At 41.7% G+C, this 20,133-nt stretch overlaps 1 long non-coding RNA gene across 1 annotated transcript in view; it reads left to right on the forward strand.

Moving 5' to 3' along the window:
• LOC135361857 (uncharacterized) overlaps positions 1-19,153 on the forward strand; it is a 30,105-nt gene extending 10,952 nt beyond the window's left edge. Inside the window, exon 3 of the long non-coding RNA XR_010405994.1 lies at positions 15,789-19,153. This is a non-coding gene — a long non-coding RNA (uncharacterized LOC135361857). The remainder of the gene's footprint in view (positions 1-15,788) is intronic.
• The last annotated feature ends 980 nt before the right edge of the window (positions 19,154-20,133 follow it).

A 20,133-nucleotide genomic window follows, 5' to 3' on the forward strand; every position in this document is an offset into this window, starting at 1 on the left:
CAACTGATTTCTCAGAAAATGCTTTCACTCCCCGAAGTCTCAAATCACTATTTCTGGGGGTGTAGTGAAGGTGAGTGGTGAGGAAAACCTCTAAAAAGTGGAAATAAAGCCCAGAAAAAGGGTTAAATTTTCCTGGGGTTTACATCTGAATCTAAAGTTTCACCAGCCTCTCCAGCCCACTCTAGCCACCCTCTTCCACCTAAGGAGAGAGAAAAAATTTATTTTAAACATTTGTGAAGTTCATAGTCCAGAGGCATGGGCTCACTAAAAGCCTGAGACCTAATCCCAGGATTATAGAACATTTCCCCTCCCCCGACACCTTATGACCACATTATTCAAGACAGTTCTTTTTACCTGGTACATTGTGTCCTGCTATCAAGAAAAAATTACAAGGCACAGCAAAAAGCACAAAAACACAATTTGAAGTGATAGAGCAAACATCAGAACCAGGCTGGGAGGGATGTTGGAATTATCAGGCCAACAATTTAAAACAAATAAGATTAATATGCTAAGAACTCTAGTGGCTAAAGTAGACAGCATCCAAGAACATAAGAATAATGTAAGCAGGGAGGTGGAAATCTTCCGAAAGAACCAAAACACAAAAAAAGCTAGAAATAAAACACTGTACAGAAATGAAGACTGCCTTTGATAAGCTTACTAGTGAACACTGGATACAGCTAAGGAGAGAACCTCTGAGCTTGGGGATATCTTAATAGAATCCTTCAAAACTGAAAAGCAAAGGGAAGAAAGGCTGAAGAAACAGAACAAAATATCCGAGGTCGTGGCTCAACCACAGAAGGTGTAACATACATGTAATGAGAATACCAGAAGGAGAAGACAGAGAGAAAGGAAGAGAAGAAATATTTATAACAATAATGACAGATTTTCCCCCAAATTAATAACAGATTCAGAAAGCTTAGAGAACACCAAGTAAAATAAATGCCAAAAAGAATATACTTGGGCATATCATTTTCAAATTACAGAAAAATTGAAGATAAAGAAAAAATCATGAAAGAAGCTAGAGGTAAACAAAAACCAGAACCTCCTTCTCGATAGAGGGACAGAGAGTTGCAGCTGACTTCTCTTCAGAAACCATGCAAGCGAAAAGAGCGGAGTGAAATATTTAAAGTGTTGCAGAATTCTGTACCCCATGAAATTATCCCTCAAACATGAAGGAGAAATAAAGACTTTCTCAGACAAACAAAATTTGAGGGAATTTGTTGTCAGTAGACCTGCTTTGGCAATAAATATTAAAAGAAGTTCTTTAGAGAGAAGGAAAAGACTAAGTCAGAATCTCAGACCTCCATAAAGAAAGGAAGAGCTTCAAAGAAGAATTAAGTGAAGGTAAAAAGAATAAAACATAAAAAAGGGTTTGAGGAAGACAAGTAGGTTGGTCTGCCATCTATGATTTGCAGAAGATACATCGAGTGTGTTTCTGCTTTCTAAGAGAAGTCAACTGGTGGGAAAGCAATTAGCTGCAGAGTATGGTGTTTAGAAAATGTGAACAGTGAGCAGGAGGAGCAGGGAAAGGGGAAAAGAAGAGACAGAGGAAATCAAGGATCCCTGCTTGATAAAAGCAGTTAGAAAAGCCCCTTAGGTGCCCCATGTAACCACTTATTATAATTTATAGTCTTGCCACATTCTCTACAGGACAGTATAGCCCACTTTTTTGTTGTTGTTGTTGTTGTTTGTTCTTAAGAAGACCATAAAGATTTATTTTTTCAATTCTTTGAAATTGTTTTTTGGTTACATGGAAACATGTGCTTTTTATAAAAGCTGCAAACAATGCTGAAATTACAGAGTCAAAAGTGAGAGTCCTTCAAATTTCCATTCTACCCTGTAGCGTCAACATTACCTGGGAACTTGTTAGATATGCTGATTTTGGGGGGCTCCACTTAGTCCTACTGAATTAGAATTTCTGGAGATAAGATCCAGCACTCTGTTTTTTGGGGGTTTTTTTGTATTTTTTTTATTCTTATGTTAATCCCCATACATTACATCATTAGTTTTAGATGAAGTGTTCCATGATTCATTGTTTGTGCATAAAACCCAGTGCTCCATGCAGAATGTGCCCTCCTCAATACCCACCACCAGGCTAACCCATCCTCTCACCCCCCTCCCCTCTAGAACCCTGTTTGTTTTTCAGAGTCCATCGTCTCTCATGGTTCGTCTACCCCTCCGATTTCCCCCGCTTCATTCTTCCCCTCCTGCTACCTTCTTCTTCTTTTTTTTTCTTAACATATATTGCATTATTTGTTTCAGAGGTACAGATCTGAGATTCAACAGTCTTGCACAATTCACAGCGCTTACCAGAGCACATACCCTCCCCAGTGTCTATCACCCAGTCACCCCATCCCTCCCGCCCCACCCCCCACTCCAACAACACTCAGTTTGTTTCCTGCAATTAAGAATTCCTCATATCAGTGAGATTATATGATACATGTCTTTCTCTGTTTGACTTATTTCACTCAACATAATACCCTCCAGTTCCATCCACGTTGTTGCAAATGGCAAGATCTCATTCCTTTTGATGGCTGCATAATATTCCATTGTGTATATATACCACATCTTCTTTATCCATTCGTCTGTCGATGGACATCTTGAGTATAGCCCACTTTTAAAAAATCAAACTACTGGGGAGCCTGTGTGGTGCAGTCGGTTTATTGGTTTCGGCTCGGGTCGTGATCTCAAGGTCCTGATCTCAATGTCATGAGATCAAGCCCCATGTCAGTCTCAGCACAGAATCTGCTTGAGATTCTCTCTGCCCCTCCCACTTGTGTTCTCTCTCTCTCTCTCTCTCTCTCAAGTAAATAAATAAATCTTTACCAAAAAAATCAAACTATTTATGACTTCCCAGGGTTTCCAATGCCTCGCTTGTGGCTATGCTTTCCAAAGACAAATCTAAAGATGCACATAAACTCAGGAAGTTTTTAAGAAGCTCCAGCTCTTTCTTCTGATTTGGAGTTTTCAGATTCTTCTCTTCACCAAGAACTCTACATGCAGCATTGCCGAATCAACTTTGATCACAGGAAGAGAAATTGTGAGGTTTAGGCTTCCCCTTGGACTGTTATGCTTGGGTTTAGAGATAAAACTCTCCCCAGGTTTTAAACGTTTGCTTAAAGTTTGGCAGAAAACATATTATTAGGCTGGTTGAGAAGGGGAAATATATATATATATATGAAATATATGTAAATACAAGCATCTATACAGCATGCATATATATATTATATATATATTTACAAATATATGTATACTATACATATACTTTCTTTTGTTGGCATAGAAACAGAGATGGATAGCGGGAGAATTCTTTTCAAGTGTGACATTAGGATAAAGATCAACTTTATGCAGTTGAAGTAGATGCTTTAAGCAGCAGAATGGGGGGACCTTGGGAGAGACCTCATCATGGGACTCACTGGATGGGTGTTCCCTGGGCCCTGCTGATTTCCTATCAGGGCGTCTCTAAGCATCAGCTCCCAAACCGAAAAGTGACTTCATGATTCAAAAGTGTCAACCATTTTTTTTCTCTCTCTTAGCACCAGGTGGTCAAATTAACAGTTTAATGCAGAACTATTCTATTAGAGATTCCAACACTACATCCTTTCTCCTGTGGATCAAAAGCGGATCTTGTTGATGTTCAGTTGCCCCCTTTTAAGCTATCAGCAAACCGTTGACAACATCTTAGAGAGCTTACAGAGAATGCTGGATTTATCTATTAATTCTTTTATGGCATTGCCTAAATTGTAGCATCAAGGGGCCTGCAAGGGGAACAGTTTTGTTTTAGCGACCACCAGGTTGACAGTATCTCCAACCTCAGCAAGACGGTGGGGCTACTAGGAAGCAGTGCCGTGCTGAGTGGACCCTGTGTGTGGTGAAGGCTGGATTATTTTTACAGCTATCCCAATTGGACAAAGACAGCCACAACTCCAAATGCGCGTGTAGGGTTTTGATAGCTTGCTATTAGCTATTTGGGAAATACCTACACTGGGTGACGGCAAAGGTGTCATTGGTTTGCTTAAAATAGCTTTTTATTTCCCCCAGAAATCCTGAGTTTGGTAGCATTTATAACCTCTAGGGGCTCTACTAGTTATTTCCTGGTCATCCAGCCCTGCGTGCACCCACCATGTCCAAATGTATACGTAGAAGGTGTAAGAAGGTGTGCAGAGAGTGAGTCAGGTGTTTTGGTTTCAGGCATTCGCTTCTGAAGACTGTGCAGAATCCAAAATGCAAAAGCTGGGAAGGCTAACCAGTGTTATACAGGTATATCTTGTCTTGAGGCCATTCAGAGAAGGATACGACCGTGGATATCTTGCTTGGGTTATACAAACCCCACAAATGAAGCCTTCTTAACTCCTCCAGATGGTCATTCATAGGGTTGACAAATGAGCTTGTTTGAAACATCAGGACACACTTAAAGACTGCTACTACCAGAAATGAAATAAAATATTCAAAATAAAGTACTAACGGTGTATTCAGAGATCATTTATAACAGGAAAGAACACATTGAAGCTCTTACAGAGTAGACAAATTTAATCCATGGTCTACTAGCAACAAAACCAATGGGCTATGCATATCAAGAATTGTGGTGGAAAGTGACAGGACATAAACGAGAAACAAGAACCACCAGTGAGGGCATCTGGGTGGCTTAGTCGGTTAGGCTTCCGACTCTTGATTTCAGCTTGGGTTATAATCTCAGGGTTGTGAGATCTACCTGGATCAGGTTCTGCACTCAGAGGGGAGTCTGCTTGGGATTCTCTCCCTCTACCTCCGCCCCACTTCTGCTCGCTTTCTCTCTCAAAAAAAAAAAAAAGGGAACTGCCAATGAATATATTAAGAAGTGATCAACCTCACTAGTATATGAAGAAATATGCCAAATTAAATGTTGGCAAAGGTGAAAAAAATAGTGAAAAAGTTGTTTGCAGAGTGCTGATGACGATATGGAAAGTGATTATTCATTAGTTTCAGGTGGAAACACAACCTCCCTGGTGGCCAAATCATATTTAGGTCACCCTTAATTACAAGCCACAGTCATACTCAAGAAATCCTAGCATTGCCCTTGGTGCCCAAACCAGGCTTCCAAAGCCAGAGACAGCAAGGCTGAGGCTGGAGGACACCCGCAGGCATACCCATTATAACCACCACAGGCTGCTGGAGGTCCTCTGACCTTGACCTTGACCATCATGTTTTTTCTTAAAAGGGAAGAAGTCTGAGAAAGGGAAAGAAACAATTTTTAAATTGACTAATAATACTATTTTTTCCCCAATTTGTTTATTTGATGAGCCCAGGTCCTATAACAAGGGCCTATAGCATCTACAGGTGACTTCCCAGAATGCATTGATCTTGAGGATATTTTTCAACTTCAGATCTATTGCTCTGACTTAATTCACTGACATCACGTTAGTTAAAAACTGGATACTGTTGTTTTTCTAGATCACATTTCAATGTGCTACAGAGCAATAGACCAATTCCTGTGGATGTTGAGGTTAACACAACTGTGGTCTGAAGCATGGGTGGAGCCCCAGATGGAAGCAATCTGCTATTTACAGCTGTGTGATTGAAATGAAACCACCTAATCCTAAAAGCTTTAATTACGGAAATGATAATTTGCCTTTTCCTGCTTGTTTTCAGTGTGAGTAGGACAAAATCTCAGCTAATAAGCAGACCTCTTGTTTCATGAAGGTTTAAAATTCATACTTTCGGCCAGACTGGTATATTCAGCCATTTACTTGACATCTTTTCTTAGATAGCGACTCTTAAACTTAGCTTGTCCAAAATTGACATTCCCCCCCAAAAAACATGTTCTAGTTCCTGAGCAGCTAGAACAATGCTTGGTACATAATTGTCATTGTCTTCCGCATGTCAGTAAATGGCTTTTCCAAGCTTCCAGTTGCCCAGGCCAAAAATCTTTCTCTCACACATTCATCAGCTAATCTTGTCATTCCTCCCTATCATCAATATTTTTCCAAAATTCAAGCCCTTCTCACCAATTCCACAGGTATCACCCTGTTCCAAGTAACCTTTTCTTCCACCTGCATTATTGCAAGAGCTTTCTGCCTGATCTTCCTGTGTGTACTCCTGCACCTTCCTTCTGTTCTCAACATCACAGCCAAAGTAACCAGGTGATGGGCATTAAGGAGGGCACGTGTTGGGAGGAGCACTGGATGTTACACGCAACTGATGAATCGTTGAACACTACACCAAAAACTTATGATGTACTATATGCTGGCTAACTGAACATCATCATCATCATCATCATCATCATCATAATAATAAAGTGATCTTTTTCAAATATCAATCAGGTCATGTCACCCCTCTGCCTAACACCCCTAGTGGCCCATCAACTCACTCAAACAATGAGCCAAGTCCTTAAAATGGCCCACAGGGCCCTATACAGCCTGCCCCACAATCAATTACATCTCTACTACTCCCACCTCTTCCCTTTGCCCTCCTGTGTTTCCCATAAGGGGCAGCAACCTCTTGCATCAGGGCCTTTGCACTTATTTTCCCTTACCCCAGACCACTCTATCCCAAATGTCTGCAATGCTTACTCCCTCACCTCCTTTGGACCTTTGCTCAGAAGTCATCTCTTAGTGAAATCTTCCCTGACTACATGTTTTAAAAGAGCTACTCACCCCCCTTGTTCTCTCTCCTTCTTCCCTGTATTATACTCCATAGTACTTATCACCATCACATATTTTCTATTTTATTAGTTTATCATCTATTTGCCCACTAGAATGTGAGCTACATGAGGCCAGAACTTTTGTGGAGGTTTTTTTCTACCGCTGTGTAGTGAGCAACTAGAACAGTGCCTGGTATATAAGTACTCAACACTGATGAATAAATGAATGAATGCTAGAGATTTGTTGTGTCCATGGAAGGAGGTGAGTTCAGGAGCCTCCTAAGTTGCCCTCTTGGACTGGAACTTCCAGGAAAAAGCTCTTTGACATGTGTCTTAGCAATGATTTTTTCGATATGACACCAAAATCATAGGCAACAAAAGCAAAATAAAGAAGTGGGACAATATGAAAAAAGAAATCTGCACAGCAAAGGAAATCATCAGTAAAATGAAAAGGCAACCTAAAGAATGGGAGAAAATATTTGCAACTGTATATCTGATAAGGGGTTAATATCCAAAACATATAATGAACTCCTCAACTCAATAACAAAGAGAACAAATAATCAGATTTAAAAATGGACAATGGATCTGAATGGACATTTTTCCGAAGAAGACATACAAATGGCCAACAGGCATATAAAAAGCGCTTAGCATCACTGATCATCAGAGAAATGCCAATCAAAACTGTAATGACATATCACCTTGCTCCTGCCAGGATGCCTTTTATTAATTAAAAAAAGGGGGGGTGGCACCTGGGTGGCTCAGTCGTTAAGCGTCTGCCTTCGGCTCAGGTCATGATCCCAGTGTCCTGGGATCGAGCCCTGCATTGGGCTCCCTGCTCGGCGGGAAGCCTGCTTCTCCCTCTCCCACTCCTCCTGCTTGTATTCCCTCTCTCTGTGTCTCTCTCTCTCTGTCAAATAAATAAATAAATAAAATCTTTAAAAAAAAAAAAAGCTAAGTGTTTGTGAGGTTGTAGAGAAAAGGGAACAAGGGTACACAGAGGTGGAAATGTAAATTGGTACACAGCCATTCTGGAATACAACATAGAGGTCCCTCAAAGAATTAAAAATAGAGCTGCCATATGATCCAGCAATCTCACTTCTAGGTATTCATCCACAGGAAAAGAAATCAGGATCTTGAAGAGACATCTGCACTCCCGTGTTCACTGAAGCAGCATTCAAAATAGCTAGGGTGTGGAAACAACCTAAAGTCTAGTGATAGTAAACTGGAAAGAAAATATGGTAGATACTTACTGCTATGGACTGTTTGTGCCCACCCCACCACAAGATGATGGCATCAGGAGGTGGAGCCTTCCGGACGTGATTAGGTCATGAAGGTAGAGCTCTCATAGATGATTAGTACCCTTTGTAAAGAGGCCCAAGAAAGCTCCCTTTTCCCTTCCGCCATGTGAGGACACAGTGAAAATATACCAACTATGAATCAGGAAATGGATCCTAAACAGACTCTGGATCTGTCAGGACCTTGCTCATAGACTTCCCAGCCTCCACAATGTGGAAAATAAATTTCTGTCATTTAAGCTACCCAGTCTCTGGTATTTTGTTATAGCAGCCTAAGCAGACAAGACACATGCAGTGGAATACTATTCCACCTTAAAAAAGAAGGAAAGTTGGGCGCCTGGGTGGCTCAGACGGTTAAGCGTCTGCCTTCGGCTCAGGTCATGATCCCAGAGTCCTGGGATCGAGTCCCGCATCGGGCTCCCTGCTCCTTGGGAGCCCTGCTTCTCCCTCTGTTTCTCTCTCTCTCTCTCTCTGTCTCTCATGAATAAATAAATAAAATCTTTAAAAAAAAAAAAGAAGGAAAGTCTGCCTTTTGTGACAACATGGATAGACCTGGAAGACACTAAGTGAAATGAGCCAGATACAGAAAGACAAATATGGTATGACTTCACTTACATGCGGAATAGTCAAACTCATAAAAATGGGGAGTAGAATGGTGATTTCCAAGGACCGGGGGAGGATGCAATGGGGAGGTGATGGTCAAAGAGCCCAAATCTTCAGTTATACAAGATAAATAAGAGATTTACTACACAGCATTGTACCTATAATAACAATATCATATTTTATACCTAAAATTTGCTAAGAAAGTAGATCTTCTGTTAAGTGTTCTTACCACATACACACATAATAATAATAATAATGATAATAATAATAATAGATGTGGGAGAAAACCTTGGGAGATGGTAGACATGTCTATGGCCCTGATGATGATGATGGTTTGGTGGTGTATACTTATGACCAAACTCAAGTTGTATACATTAAATATGCACAGCTTTTTACATGTCAATCATACCTCAATAAAATGTTTTAGGAAAAACAATGTAGTGATATAAAACAACAATTATTTTATTATCTCCTTTGGCTCCTGGGGGTCAGGAATGCAGTAAGGACTTAGCTCTATGCTTCTGGGGTCTCATGCAGTTGTAGTTGGATGATGGCTAGAGCTCAGACACCAGGGAACCAGAACCATGGGGTCAGTGACCAGGTATTCATGGAGTCTTCGCTTCACATAATCTAAGGGCCTCTCTGTGTGATCTTTTGACATAGGCTAGTTCGGTCCTCACAGATTGGCACCTCCATGCAGCTGGAATGCTTACATGGCAACTGAAGTCTAAAAGAGTGAGTATTCCAATAATCCAGGTCGACGCTGCATTGCCACTTACGATCTGCCTAAAAAGTCATGCAGCATACAAGCGCATCTAGAGTCAAAGAAAGGGAAATTAGATTCCATGTACTGATAGGGCATTAGCAAAGTCACATTGAAGAAGAGCGTGTAGGATTTGCATTGGGATTGCAATCCTATTTGAAGAGAATTGATATCTAAACAGTATTGTGTGTTTTGACCCATGAACGTCATATATTTCTCCATAAATTTTGATCTTTAATTTTTTTTTTACTTTTCAGTATTTTGTAGTTTTCAGTGGACAGATCTTGAACATCTTCTGTTACATTTATTTCAATCTAAGTGTTTGATAATTATGATGCTATTGTACATAGTAATTTTACTTCATTTTTTTTTTTTTTTTAGAGAGAGAAAGAGTGCAAGTGAGGGGTGGTGTGGTGGGGTGTGGGAAGGGGCAGAGGGAGAGGGAGAGAGAGAATCTAAGCAGGCTCCACACTCAGGCTGGAGCCCAACGCAGGGCTTGATCTCAGGACAATGAGATCATGACCTGAGCCAAAATCAAGAGTCTGACACTTAACCAACTAAGCCACCCAGGCATCCAAGTTTATTTCATTTTAAATTATGTATTGCTAATACCTAGAAATTAACTGATTTTTATATTGATCTTTTATTCTGCATCCTTGCTAAAAGTCACTTATTAATTCTAATTGTACATTACATTGAATGTTATACATATGCAATCATGCCATCTACAAATAAAGTTTTGCTTCTTTCCAAGCTGTACACTCCGCCCCTGCCCTCCAGACTTCAGGTACTATGTTGAATAGAAATGGTGACAGTGGACATCCCTGCCATGTTTTCAATTTCACAGGGAAAACATTTATTATTTCACCATTAATTATAACAGAAGCTATACATTTTCTGAGATGCCCTTTAACCAGATTAAAGACGTTCCGTTCTATTCCTAGTTTGCTGAGAATTTTATCATTAATCCATGTTCAATTTTATCAAGTTGTTTTTCTTCATCTATCAAAAGAATCTTTTTTTTTTCTCTTTTCTGTTAATACATGAATTACATTGATTTTTGCAATGCGAAATCAAACTTAACATTCCTGGAATAAATCCCAGTTTGTCACAATGTAGCATCTTTTAAAAATGCATTTTCTGGGTTCTATGTGCTAAAATTTTATTTAGAAGTTTTTATCTTTTTATGAGAGTTACTGCCCTGTAACTGGTGTAATTATGAATAGTCCCCCACTTCCAGTCTAAATAGGATAAAATTAAATAATCACCCTAATAAATACTACATCTTCTTGCATTTTACTGAAGTTGTAATCTTCCTGAAATTTTCTTCTGGTTATACCACATAGATTGTTTCCAAGAATCTTCAGAACTCTATCTCCTTTCCCTTGATCTGTAGGACTCTTTACACATGCCCCGTTTTCAGGTATAAACAGTAGGATTTGGGGTTTTTTTTCTCATCTTGAACTAAGATGGTATCTCCAGACTTGATGTTGGTCATCAGTGAGCATACACGTATTGTCTTGGCCACACTCTCAGTCCACTCTGGGATGAGCCTCTCCTTTTCAGACCTGAAGTACAAGCTGATCTGCACAGTGTCCAGACCGAATTTCAGCTTCTAGCAGGCAAGCACCTACCATGGTTCCATTCTCCTGAGCCAGCACATTCACCTACCCAATTCTCTATTCCTCTGACCCAAGGAGTCACCTGCAAACCCGACGCTGATAGTATATACTGCTATTAGTGATCTTCCTGTCCCCACCCCTGCCCGTAGCGCTTAACTTGTAAATATTGCACCTCCCAGGATAGAATAGCAAATTGCTGGTTCTCCTTCCTCCCATCCCTCCCCACACACTTCCTGACCAGTTATTTCCTGGGAGGAGCTGCCTCCAAATAGATGTAGTATCAGCACCCTCGAAAAGCAGCACTTCCATGGCATGTGAGGATCTTCCTCATGTTCTACTTGGTATAGACCTTGGATCTTTGTGTCTCTAATCAAAAGTAGGGCAACTGGCTTCCTACTGACCTCTCTTGCATGAGATTTTACCTGGGTAGGTTTATACCAATCTAATGTGTTCCACTTTAGAGTTAATGAAAATGCTTCCTAAATCTAGTTAAGCCATTGACTGGGTCAAAGTTTCTAGTATTTTTTGAGTTCTTGTCTTCCTCTTTGTTTTCATAAATATCACTAAAAAAAAAGTTGGGAGAGACTGTCTCATACACTGCTAGCTAAATAGCATTTAAAGCTAGAAGTCATTTCTTTGTGGATACCTATTTTTATATATGTGTCATTAGGGAGAAAGAGAGGCAAGTTGCCAGAAATCTGTGAAATAGGACTGTTTGGTTTGGGTTGGGCATGAATGGCATGAAGAAATAGAGTCCAAACCTCAGAGAATGCTATTATCTTGTCACGTTTCATGAGCTGTGTATACAGGACTTGATTTTGTCTCTACACATCAGATGTCGCTGCACTGGTCTCAGCATGAAGAGACCCCCTTTCCCACCTCCCCTCCCCCGGGAGACACTTTTCTAACCATTGGACCACGGCCTTTCCCATCAGTTGAAACCTCGTAGAATGGAGACCTCCACACAGTACATTCTCTGAGAAGTGAAAACTCCAGTGTCCACTGCTTGCTTCTCAAGTCTCCTTCCTGGGTTTATTCTTTTAGAGACATTTGATCAGGTGGTGAAAGCTGGAAGAACACAAGAGAAAGGGGTGGTCTGGCAGGACCCATCAGAAGTAGAGGGTGAGCCCTTGATAAACATACCTAGTGCAGAAAGGCTGAGGCCCATTCTTGGTAAAAATGTCTTTATTCTTCCTACTTAAAAAAAAAAACAAAAAAACAAACACCAAAAAAACTTTTTTCAATATTTGTGATTTTAGACTTGCAGGGCTGATGTAGACTTCTTAAAAACATGTTGGGTGGTGGGAGTTTTATGATTTTGCTTTGGTAGAAGTTTCCAGCGAGAGGGTTTGTTATTATTGGAAGATCGAGGAATTTTTCAAAGATTAATTCACTTATTCGTGGAGTGAATATTTGTTGAGAGTCAACCACATTGCAGACTGTGCTAGGTATGTAAGCTTCTAACAGGGGAAGGGAGACATAAAACTGACAATTTGGGAAGTCCTTATGTAATTATAATTGTGGTATGAGTATAAGAGTTATGAATTTAGATAAAAGACCCCTTTACTTTTCCTAAGTCAAATTATATATTGCTTAAGAATCCACTTGCCCAGGTTTATGAAGTTCACCCTGGTAAGTCCTGCTACGCCGGAGTGGATGCCACCCAGGAAAACGGGGTAGGGCCCTGTTGCTCGGGCTGGATGGCTCCCACTTTAGCTGCCCCTTATCCTGATCCACGTGTCCCTGCAGTGGGAGCCCATTCTTCTGGAAGTTCCACTCTCTCTACCTAAGCTTCACCATGAAAGCCCACTGAAGGGACCAAGTTGGCAGACTTAGTGCCTCCAGCCCCAATCCCTCATGGTTCCAATGCCCACTTTGGCTCCCACTCACATCCAAGAGGGCCATGGCCTCCACATCCTTCTGGGGATCCTTCTACTTCACACCCTAGGATACTTATAAGCCCAAGAGAACCTAGTGAGGGGTGGGGTAGCATGGAAGAGCATCCATAACTGCACTGCGGAGTCAGATAAAACACCCTGAGGTGGGAAAAAGGAAATGCCAGGAGTGCCCTTGAGAAGGCTGCAGGGTACTATCAGAGTTCATGGGGGGCCCTGACCGTGTCTGAGGAATCAGAGGAGGTTGCCTGGAGGAAGTGACATTTAGGCTGAGCCAGGAAAGGGAGTAGGAGTGAACTAGGAAAGTTTTAGACTCAGTAGCATGGAAGCGTGTATGTGTGGGTGTGTGGGTGTGAGGGAGAGAGAGAGAGAGAGAGAGTGTGTGTGTGTGTGTGTGTGTGTGTTTTCTGAGAATGTAGTTAAGGGTAAGAAGTTTATTAATGAATTCGAAGGATGACCTTTTCATTGTGATCATAGCCTGGTGAGTAGGGCTACTTTAACTAAATTTCATGTTTAGATATTTCTTACCTTACTGGGACTTTTGGAGACATTCCCAAGGAAACAGGTGTTGGTTCTTACTGCCCGGCTGAATTGTGCAAGAGGCAAGGAATTCAGAGATGTCTCCCAGATTTTAGGTTGTTCAGAATGCTCTACAGAGGTAAATCATTAAACATGTTCCAGACTCTTCTTTGTTCTGACTTCGATTTCTTTCAAATCATTCACCACCACCATACATGTGAGAACATGTTTGGCAGTAAGATTCCCGTGTGTGAAGATTCACACAGGTAGAACCCCTCCCAAAGGGAGGCATGCTCCTCATTCCTCACGCCCTTAGTCACTTACTTCTCTAGCTAGCTTCTTTTGGCTGTCACGTTTTAAAGTTGTTGTTTTTTTAATTGTTCCTTTCTCTCTCTCTCTCTTTTTTTTTTACAAGTTTTTAAAAATAAAAAATGGGCAAAGCCAGCTTTCTTTTCAGAGTCAAAATGCAAAACAAATGGAAAAATTGTGGTATTTAACCTTTCCCAGTTTGAACCCCCACAAATAATGCAGCCAAGTCTCACATTTTCTTTCTTTTTTTTTTTTTTTCCTAGTTTTACAGTTCCATTAGCCCTTCTACATACACTCCACATCTTCTCTAACTGGGTTCCATGTTTTCTCCTCATTCCCAATTTTGCCAATCCCGCTGTTATTTAAAAAGAAAAAGCTTTCTGTTACCCAGAAAACCATAGAGAGGATGAAGTGGAATATGAGAGTGAAATGCAGTTCAGGAGGGCCACATAGTCCTCATGTGAATCTGGTTGCTAACATTTCTATTATTTTTGACAATGATGCCCGACTGTTATTTCTGCGAAAAATGGGGGAATTCCTTTCTTTTTCATGCAGGTATTACATAAAATGGCAGTCTCATCAGCTGAGCTGGCAGGGAAAACCCAAAGAGGTCAAGAAAGTTCTGAGATCTAAATAATAAATGTCACAAGAGGACCGGGTCTTTAATTCCTCTTTGCTGAGGGTCCTGGTGGTGGTAATGCCCTCTCCTGGAGAGATGGCTTTCTAAGAGAGAAGCAATGGCTTCCGTTCAGCTGATGGGAGGTGTCAGAGGAGAGCAAATGTTCACTGAGCCCACTCTGTGCCACGCCCTGGACTTGGAGTTCAGGGGCCAGAATTCAGATGCTTGCCTTGACCCTTCCTGGCTGTGTGACCCTACACAAATCACTCAGTCTCTCTGGGTCTCAGTTTTTACATCTATAAAACAGGGCTACATCAGTAGCTTCACCACACATATTTGAGGTAAGGATCAAATAAGATAATTATTCGGAAGTTCTTTTAAGCAGCACCATGAGAGAGAAGTGTTGATTATCTTCCTCAGTGTGATCCAACAGCAATACCAGAGAACCTGTCCCTCCTAGGAGGTCCCGTCCAGGGGAATTCCAAGGTCTCACCTAACTGGAGAAGCAGGCCACTTGGCAGATCCCTGTCTGGCATCAAGAAGCCTGTGATAGCCAGCAGGCCAGATCTTAGTGATACTTAAGTCAAGGATCGGGCAAGAAACACCATAGGCAGGCATGCTTGCTCTTAGATCTGGGATGCGGTTTTCAGACACAGGTAAAGGCTGGGTAATGGGCAGGAACCCGCTTCCACTGAGCTGTTTACTATTATATTTGCAAACATGTGCCATCAAGTTTATATGAATGCTCACAAGAAAAAAAATATTAAAAACCAGAGATCCTGTTATATGAGTTAGAAATAAAATGACAGCATAGAGTATCTTTTAGACCAGGAAAGAGGTCAAATGATTGTTGTTGTCATTGTGGTAAATGGAGAATGACATACACACTAAAAGAGGGAAAAATGAAGTGAATCCCATCTGGACAAAGGCCAACTAAATGTAGATTAAACAAATAAATAAAATGTAACATACTGTCCTAAAACTAAGGACAAAATCTAAAACCTTACTTGTTAGAATTAAATAAAAAATCATTGGAATGCTTAGTTTCTCATGTTGTTGGTGAACAGAGGGAGAAGGCGAGGGGGCAGAGTGAGGGGAAAGAGGGAAAGGAGAGACCAGCAGGAGGGTGGAGAGCCGGGCAGGGTAAGGCGCAGGCCAGGGCAGCAGGAGAGCAAGCTGAAATGAAGCAGAGGGGAGGGGAAGGAGAACCAGCAGAAGGTTCTGGAGTTAGTCTGGAGCCAGAGAAACTGAACTTGTCACTTGTCACGTGGACCTCCAAATAACTTATTACTGACCTTGGCTTTCTGGTTATTTCTCAGAGCAGTCACTTCTGTTCTAGAAATAGCTCATTTACCTGTTTTAAGAAGAAATGTTTGTTTCCACTGGAACTCTGCAAGTGTAATGGAATGGCTTAAGTTTTAGGAGTTTTCTTTGTGTGATCTTAGTTATATCTTAAAATCCTTATGTTATATCTTAAAATCTTAGTTGTATCTTAAAATTGGCTTACTTTTTTTTTTTTTTTTGATGTTCCTGCTGGGGGCCAGTAACAACTCAGTGGCTAAAGAAAGTGGGAATGTGCGCCTGCCTGGACAGCTAGCTGTTCCCTTGCTCTGTGTCAGATCCTCAGGGGCTGATCTCCGAAGAGCATCCCTAGAAGAGCTGATTGAGGATTTCTCTGGATCTGGAATGTGACAAGCAAACATCACTTCAGATATTTGCCTCTGATGTTGGTGACCGGGCAGAGGAGGATCACACGGATATCAGGATATCAGTTCGTGTCTCACCTTCCCCCTTCCCATCCCATTCATTTGCACACCACACACCCCTGGTGGGGCCGCCTCTCATCGCAGGCGGCCCTTCTCCATCTCACGCTGCTGGAAGAGGACGTCAGACTCTGAGGGCAGGGTCCGGTGTGGTGTGTGCAAAAGCGCCTCCGCCAGGGTTGTCCGTCCAGCCCCTCGGACTGTTCCGGATATGATGGTAGCTACCCCAGAACAAGGCGGCATCAGGCAGAACGCCACTGTCCCTTCACGCTGTGCTTTGCCGGGGCTCCGCGTGCACTGGTTGAGCCCCATCTTCCCAACCTAGGCGAACGCGGCAAGTGCCCATCCCCTACGAGGTGACCACAGTTGCAGGTCACCTCAGTCACCCACCGTGCACAGAGCGGTTCCAGGCCTCACGCTCTGAGTACACCCATCACACACACCACTCATGTCATCTCCACCGAGGGCTCTCTGTGCTGAGTGTTATGATTACCCCCATCCTCCAGGCAAGAAAATTGACAAGTAGAGAAGTTCAGAAAGCTGTCTCTGGCTCATTAGTGCCGGAGCGGGGATCTGAACCCAGAACCTTCGAAAGTCCATGAAATTCGGACCATGTCACCGTGGCCTTCAAGAATTCCCTGGAGTCTCAGACAGTCTTTTGAGGTAGGACCACCTTAACTTTTATGATCGAAAGACTCTTTTGCCTGATAAAACTTCTATCCTTTTGTGGGTCTCATTTTCTAAGAGATGGGGATTTGAATGAGTATCTGAAAGGAAAATAGTGTTGCAATGTGTGGGAGGTTAGGCGGAAGGGAGGGAAGACAAGGCGTGGCCATGAATCTGTGGGTGCTTCCAGCCTAGAATGGGCTTGTTGCAAAAGGTCAAAGGGCACTTGTTCCAGCTGACCAAGGTACTGGGAATGCCCCATTTCCTGGGAAATGAATGGACGATTCAGGGGCCTAGTCAGTCACTGCTACTTCTTAGCTTTTAAGCCATAAATCTAAAACAAACAAACAAACAAGGGAAGCTCTTTAAGACTCCCTCAGCAATCTAGTCTGATTGATTTTTATTCAGGGAAGATGCCAAAAAGTCCCCGATTCACTACAATTTGTTTTTTTGTAAGAAACTGAAAAGAGGGAAAACTCAAATGTTTTTGCTGTCCTGCATTTGAACGTTTCTAATCTAAAGTAAACAGGGGACCTCTGTCCTTTGTGTCGGATGGTGGCAGACACAGGGCCCTTGTTCAGGGAGCATGGTATGGGCCCATCACAGACCCAGCACACACTGAAGCCCTGTGTCCCAAGGGAGGGACGGGGCCCAATTCCTTCGGCTGCTGGTGCAATGGTGCAAACAGTTGGTGTTCAAACCTCATCTCTCCCGACCCCATGATCATCTCTACCGCGACAGGAAAAGAGAAACCCTCTCGTGGCTCTTTCTTAGCCACCCTGAATCCCACCAAAATGCCCTCACTGCCTTTGTCTCTGAAAGAAATCTGTTCATTGTGGAATGTTTAAATCCATACAGAGAAGAGTAGACAAAGAATCACTCCATTTAACCACCCAGCCATAAGGGTTAAACATGTTGGTATCTCTATAGCCTCTACCTGTTTCTCTATGCACGTATATTAACATACTTACGGGGAAGGGACGACATTTGGATCATACCGGACATTTGTTAGGGATGTATTGTAAAGAATCCCCCAAAGCATGTCAATTGGATAAAAGAATTAAATGTAATAGGTGCTGGAATAAATATAGATGAATATTTATTTCAGCTGTTGTTAACCCAGCGTCCATGCACAAACTTCAGAGTCTGTAAATGCATGTAATAATATGCACAATTTGGTATATGAATGTAGATAAATGCAGGTATGGATATAGTTATAGAGAGAGCTGTATGGGGAGCATGGGGAAGATACTTCATAGTTTTCATCAGATTCTCCAGTGTATGTGTGACCCCAAAACCAACGATTTATATTAACTTGGCTTGAAGAAAAATACCTAATATAGGAAACTGCCTACAACACAATGGATAGGAGCGTTAATGTGTTAAACTTTTCTGTAGGGCACATGCGCGCACAGTTGAAAATACACATAAGAACATATTATGAAGCTAAAATAATGCAAAATGGTGTAAATTGGGGGACAGAGATAGACAATACAGAATATGAAGCCTGGGGTGGATGGGACCAAGAATATAACAGATCTGTGGGATGGTGCAAATCAGATTGTATGGAGAATGTTAATTAGCATCCTTGTTTGCTTCCTGCCTGCTAACAGGAATGCTTCTGATGTTTTCAAATGAAGGATTTCATCCATGCCCATCTGATACAGGTATTCCTTATGTTAATGAAGTAGCCTATTTCTAGTTAACTAAGACCTTTTCCCACAACTATAATTACGTTTTATCTTTGATTAAAATGTGGAAAAATGTGTAATTATAAGTGGGATGTATGTTAACTAGACTTATTGTGGTGATCATTTTGTGCTATTTACAATGATTGCATCATTACAACTAAAATTAATATGTCCATTATATCTCAATTTAAAATGTAGTTATTTATATTGATAAAATATTACCTGAATTACCAGAACAAACGCTACCTGGTCATAGTATATTGTTTTTGTTTTTAAGTAGGCTCCAAGCCCAGCCTGGAGCCCAACACAGGGCTTGAGCTCACAACCCTGAGATCAAGACCTGAGCTGAAATCAAGAGTCGGAGGATGCTTAACTGACTGAGGCACCCAGGCACTCCGGTCATAGCAAATTGTTTTAAATAATGTTTTGGATTTGACTTGCTAGCATTGTATTTACCTTTTTTCATCTGTGCTCTTAAGTCAGATCGGTCTTTAGTTTGTCCCCCCCACCTTTTTGTTTATTTTTTTACTACTTTTGTTAGTCTGAGATACCAGGGTTACTTTAGTTTGAAAGACTGATTGAAGGGGTTGCCTGGGTGCTGCAGTCGGTTAAGCACCCGACTCTTAGTTCCAGCTCAGGTCCTGATATCAGGGTCTTTAAATCAAGCCCCACTTCAGGCTCTGTGCTCAGCATGGAGTCAGGTTAATAAGACTGTCTCTCCCTCAGCTCCAGGCCCCCTTTCTGAAAGAAAGAAAAAGAAAGACGAAAGAAAGAAAGAAGAAAGAAAGAAAGAAAGGAAGGAAGGAAGGAAGGAAGGAAGGAAGGAAGGAAGGAAGGAAGGAAGGAAGGAAGATGGAAGGATGGAAGGAAGGAAGGAAGGAAGGAAGGAGAAAGAAAGAAAGAAAAGAAAGAGAAAGAAAAGAAAAAGAAAGAAAGAGAGGAAGGAAGGAAGGAAGAAAGAGGAAGGGAAGGAAGGAAAGAAAGAAAGAGGCACCTGGGTGGCTCAATCGGTTAAGTGTCTGCCTTTGGCTCAGGTCATGATCCCAGGTCCTGGGATTGAGCCCTGAAACAGGCTCCCTGCTCAGCCAGGAGCCTGCTTCTCCCTCTCTGCTGCTCCCCCTGCTTGTGCTCTCTTGCTCTCTCTCTCTCAAATAAATAAATAAAATCTTGGAAGGAAGGGAGGGAGGAAGGAAGACCATTTTAAAAAGCAAGGGCATTAAATTCCTCGAGGGCTGAAAGAAATATACTTTCTTTCTTTTTTTTTTTTTTTAAAGATTTTATTTATTTATATGACAGAGGGACACAGCGAGAGAGGGAACACAAGCAGGGGGAGCGGGAGAGGGAGAAGCAGGCTTCCCGCGGAGCAGGGAGCCCGATGCAGGGCTCGATCCCAGGACCCTGGGACCATGACCTGAGCCAAAGGCAGACGCGTAACAACTAAGCCACCCAGGCGCCCCGAAATATACTTTCATGGAGTAATTATTTAACAACTTTTCCCTTTTTTCCCTGATTATTAGTCTTTTCAAGTTTCTACTTCTTAAGCCAATTTGGCATTTATAACTTCCTAGAAAAGTGAATCATTTTAATGAGATTTTTCAAATTCATTGAGTTATACTCTATTCTTATAGTTAAGAAATCTTTTCTGCATATGTTCTATCCCACTTCTCATTCCCAACACTGTACATTTTTTCCTCTTCACTCTTCACGACTAGTCTTGCCATGCTTTTACTATTTTTCCTCAAAAATGCTCTTGCATTCTCTGATTTTTG

Source organism: Mirounga angustirostris, unplaced genomic scaffold, assembly GCF_029215605.1.
Source record: "Mirounga angustirostris isolate CCGP_5_RB_7025 unplaced genomic scaffold, mMirAng1.0.hap1 SCAF_10, whole genome shotgun sequence".
Classification (NCBI taxonomy): domain Eukaryota; kingdom Metazoa; phylum Chordata; class Mammalia; order Carnivora; family Phocidae; genus Mirounga; species Mirounga angustirostris.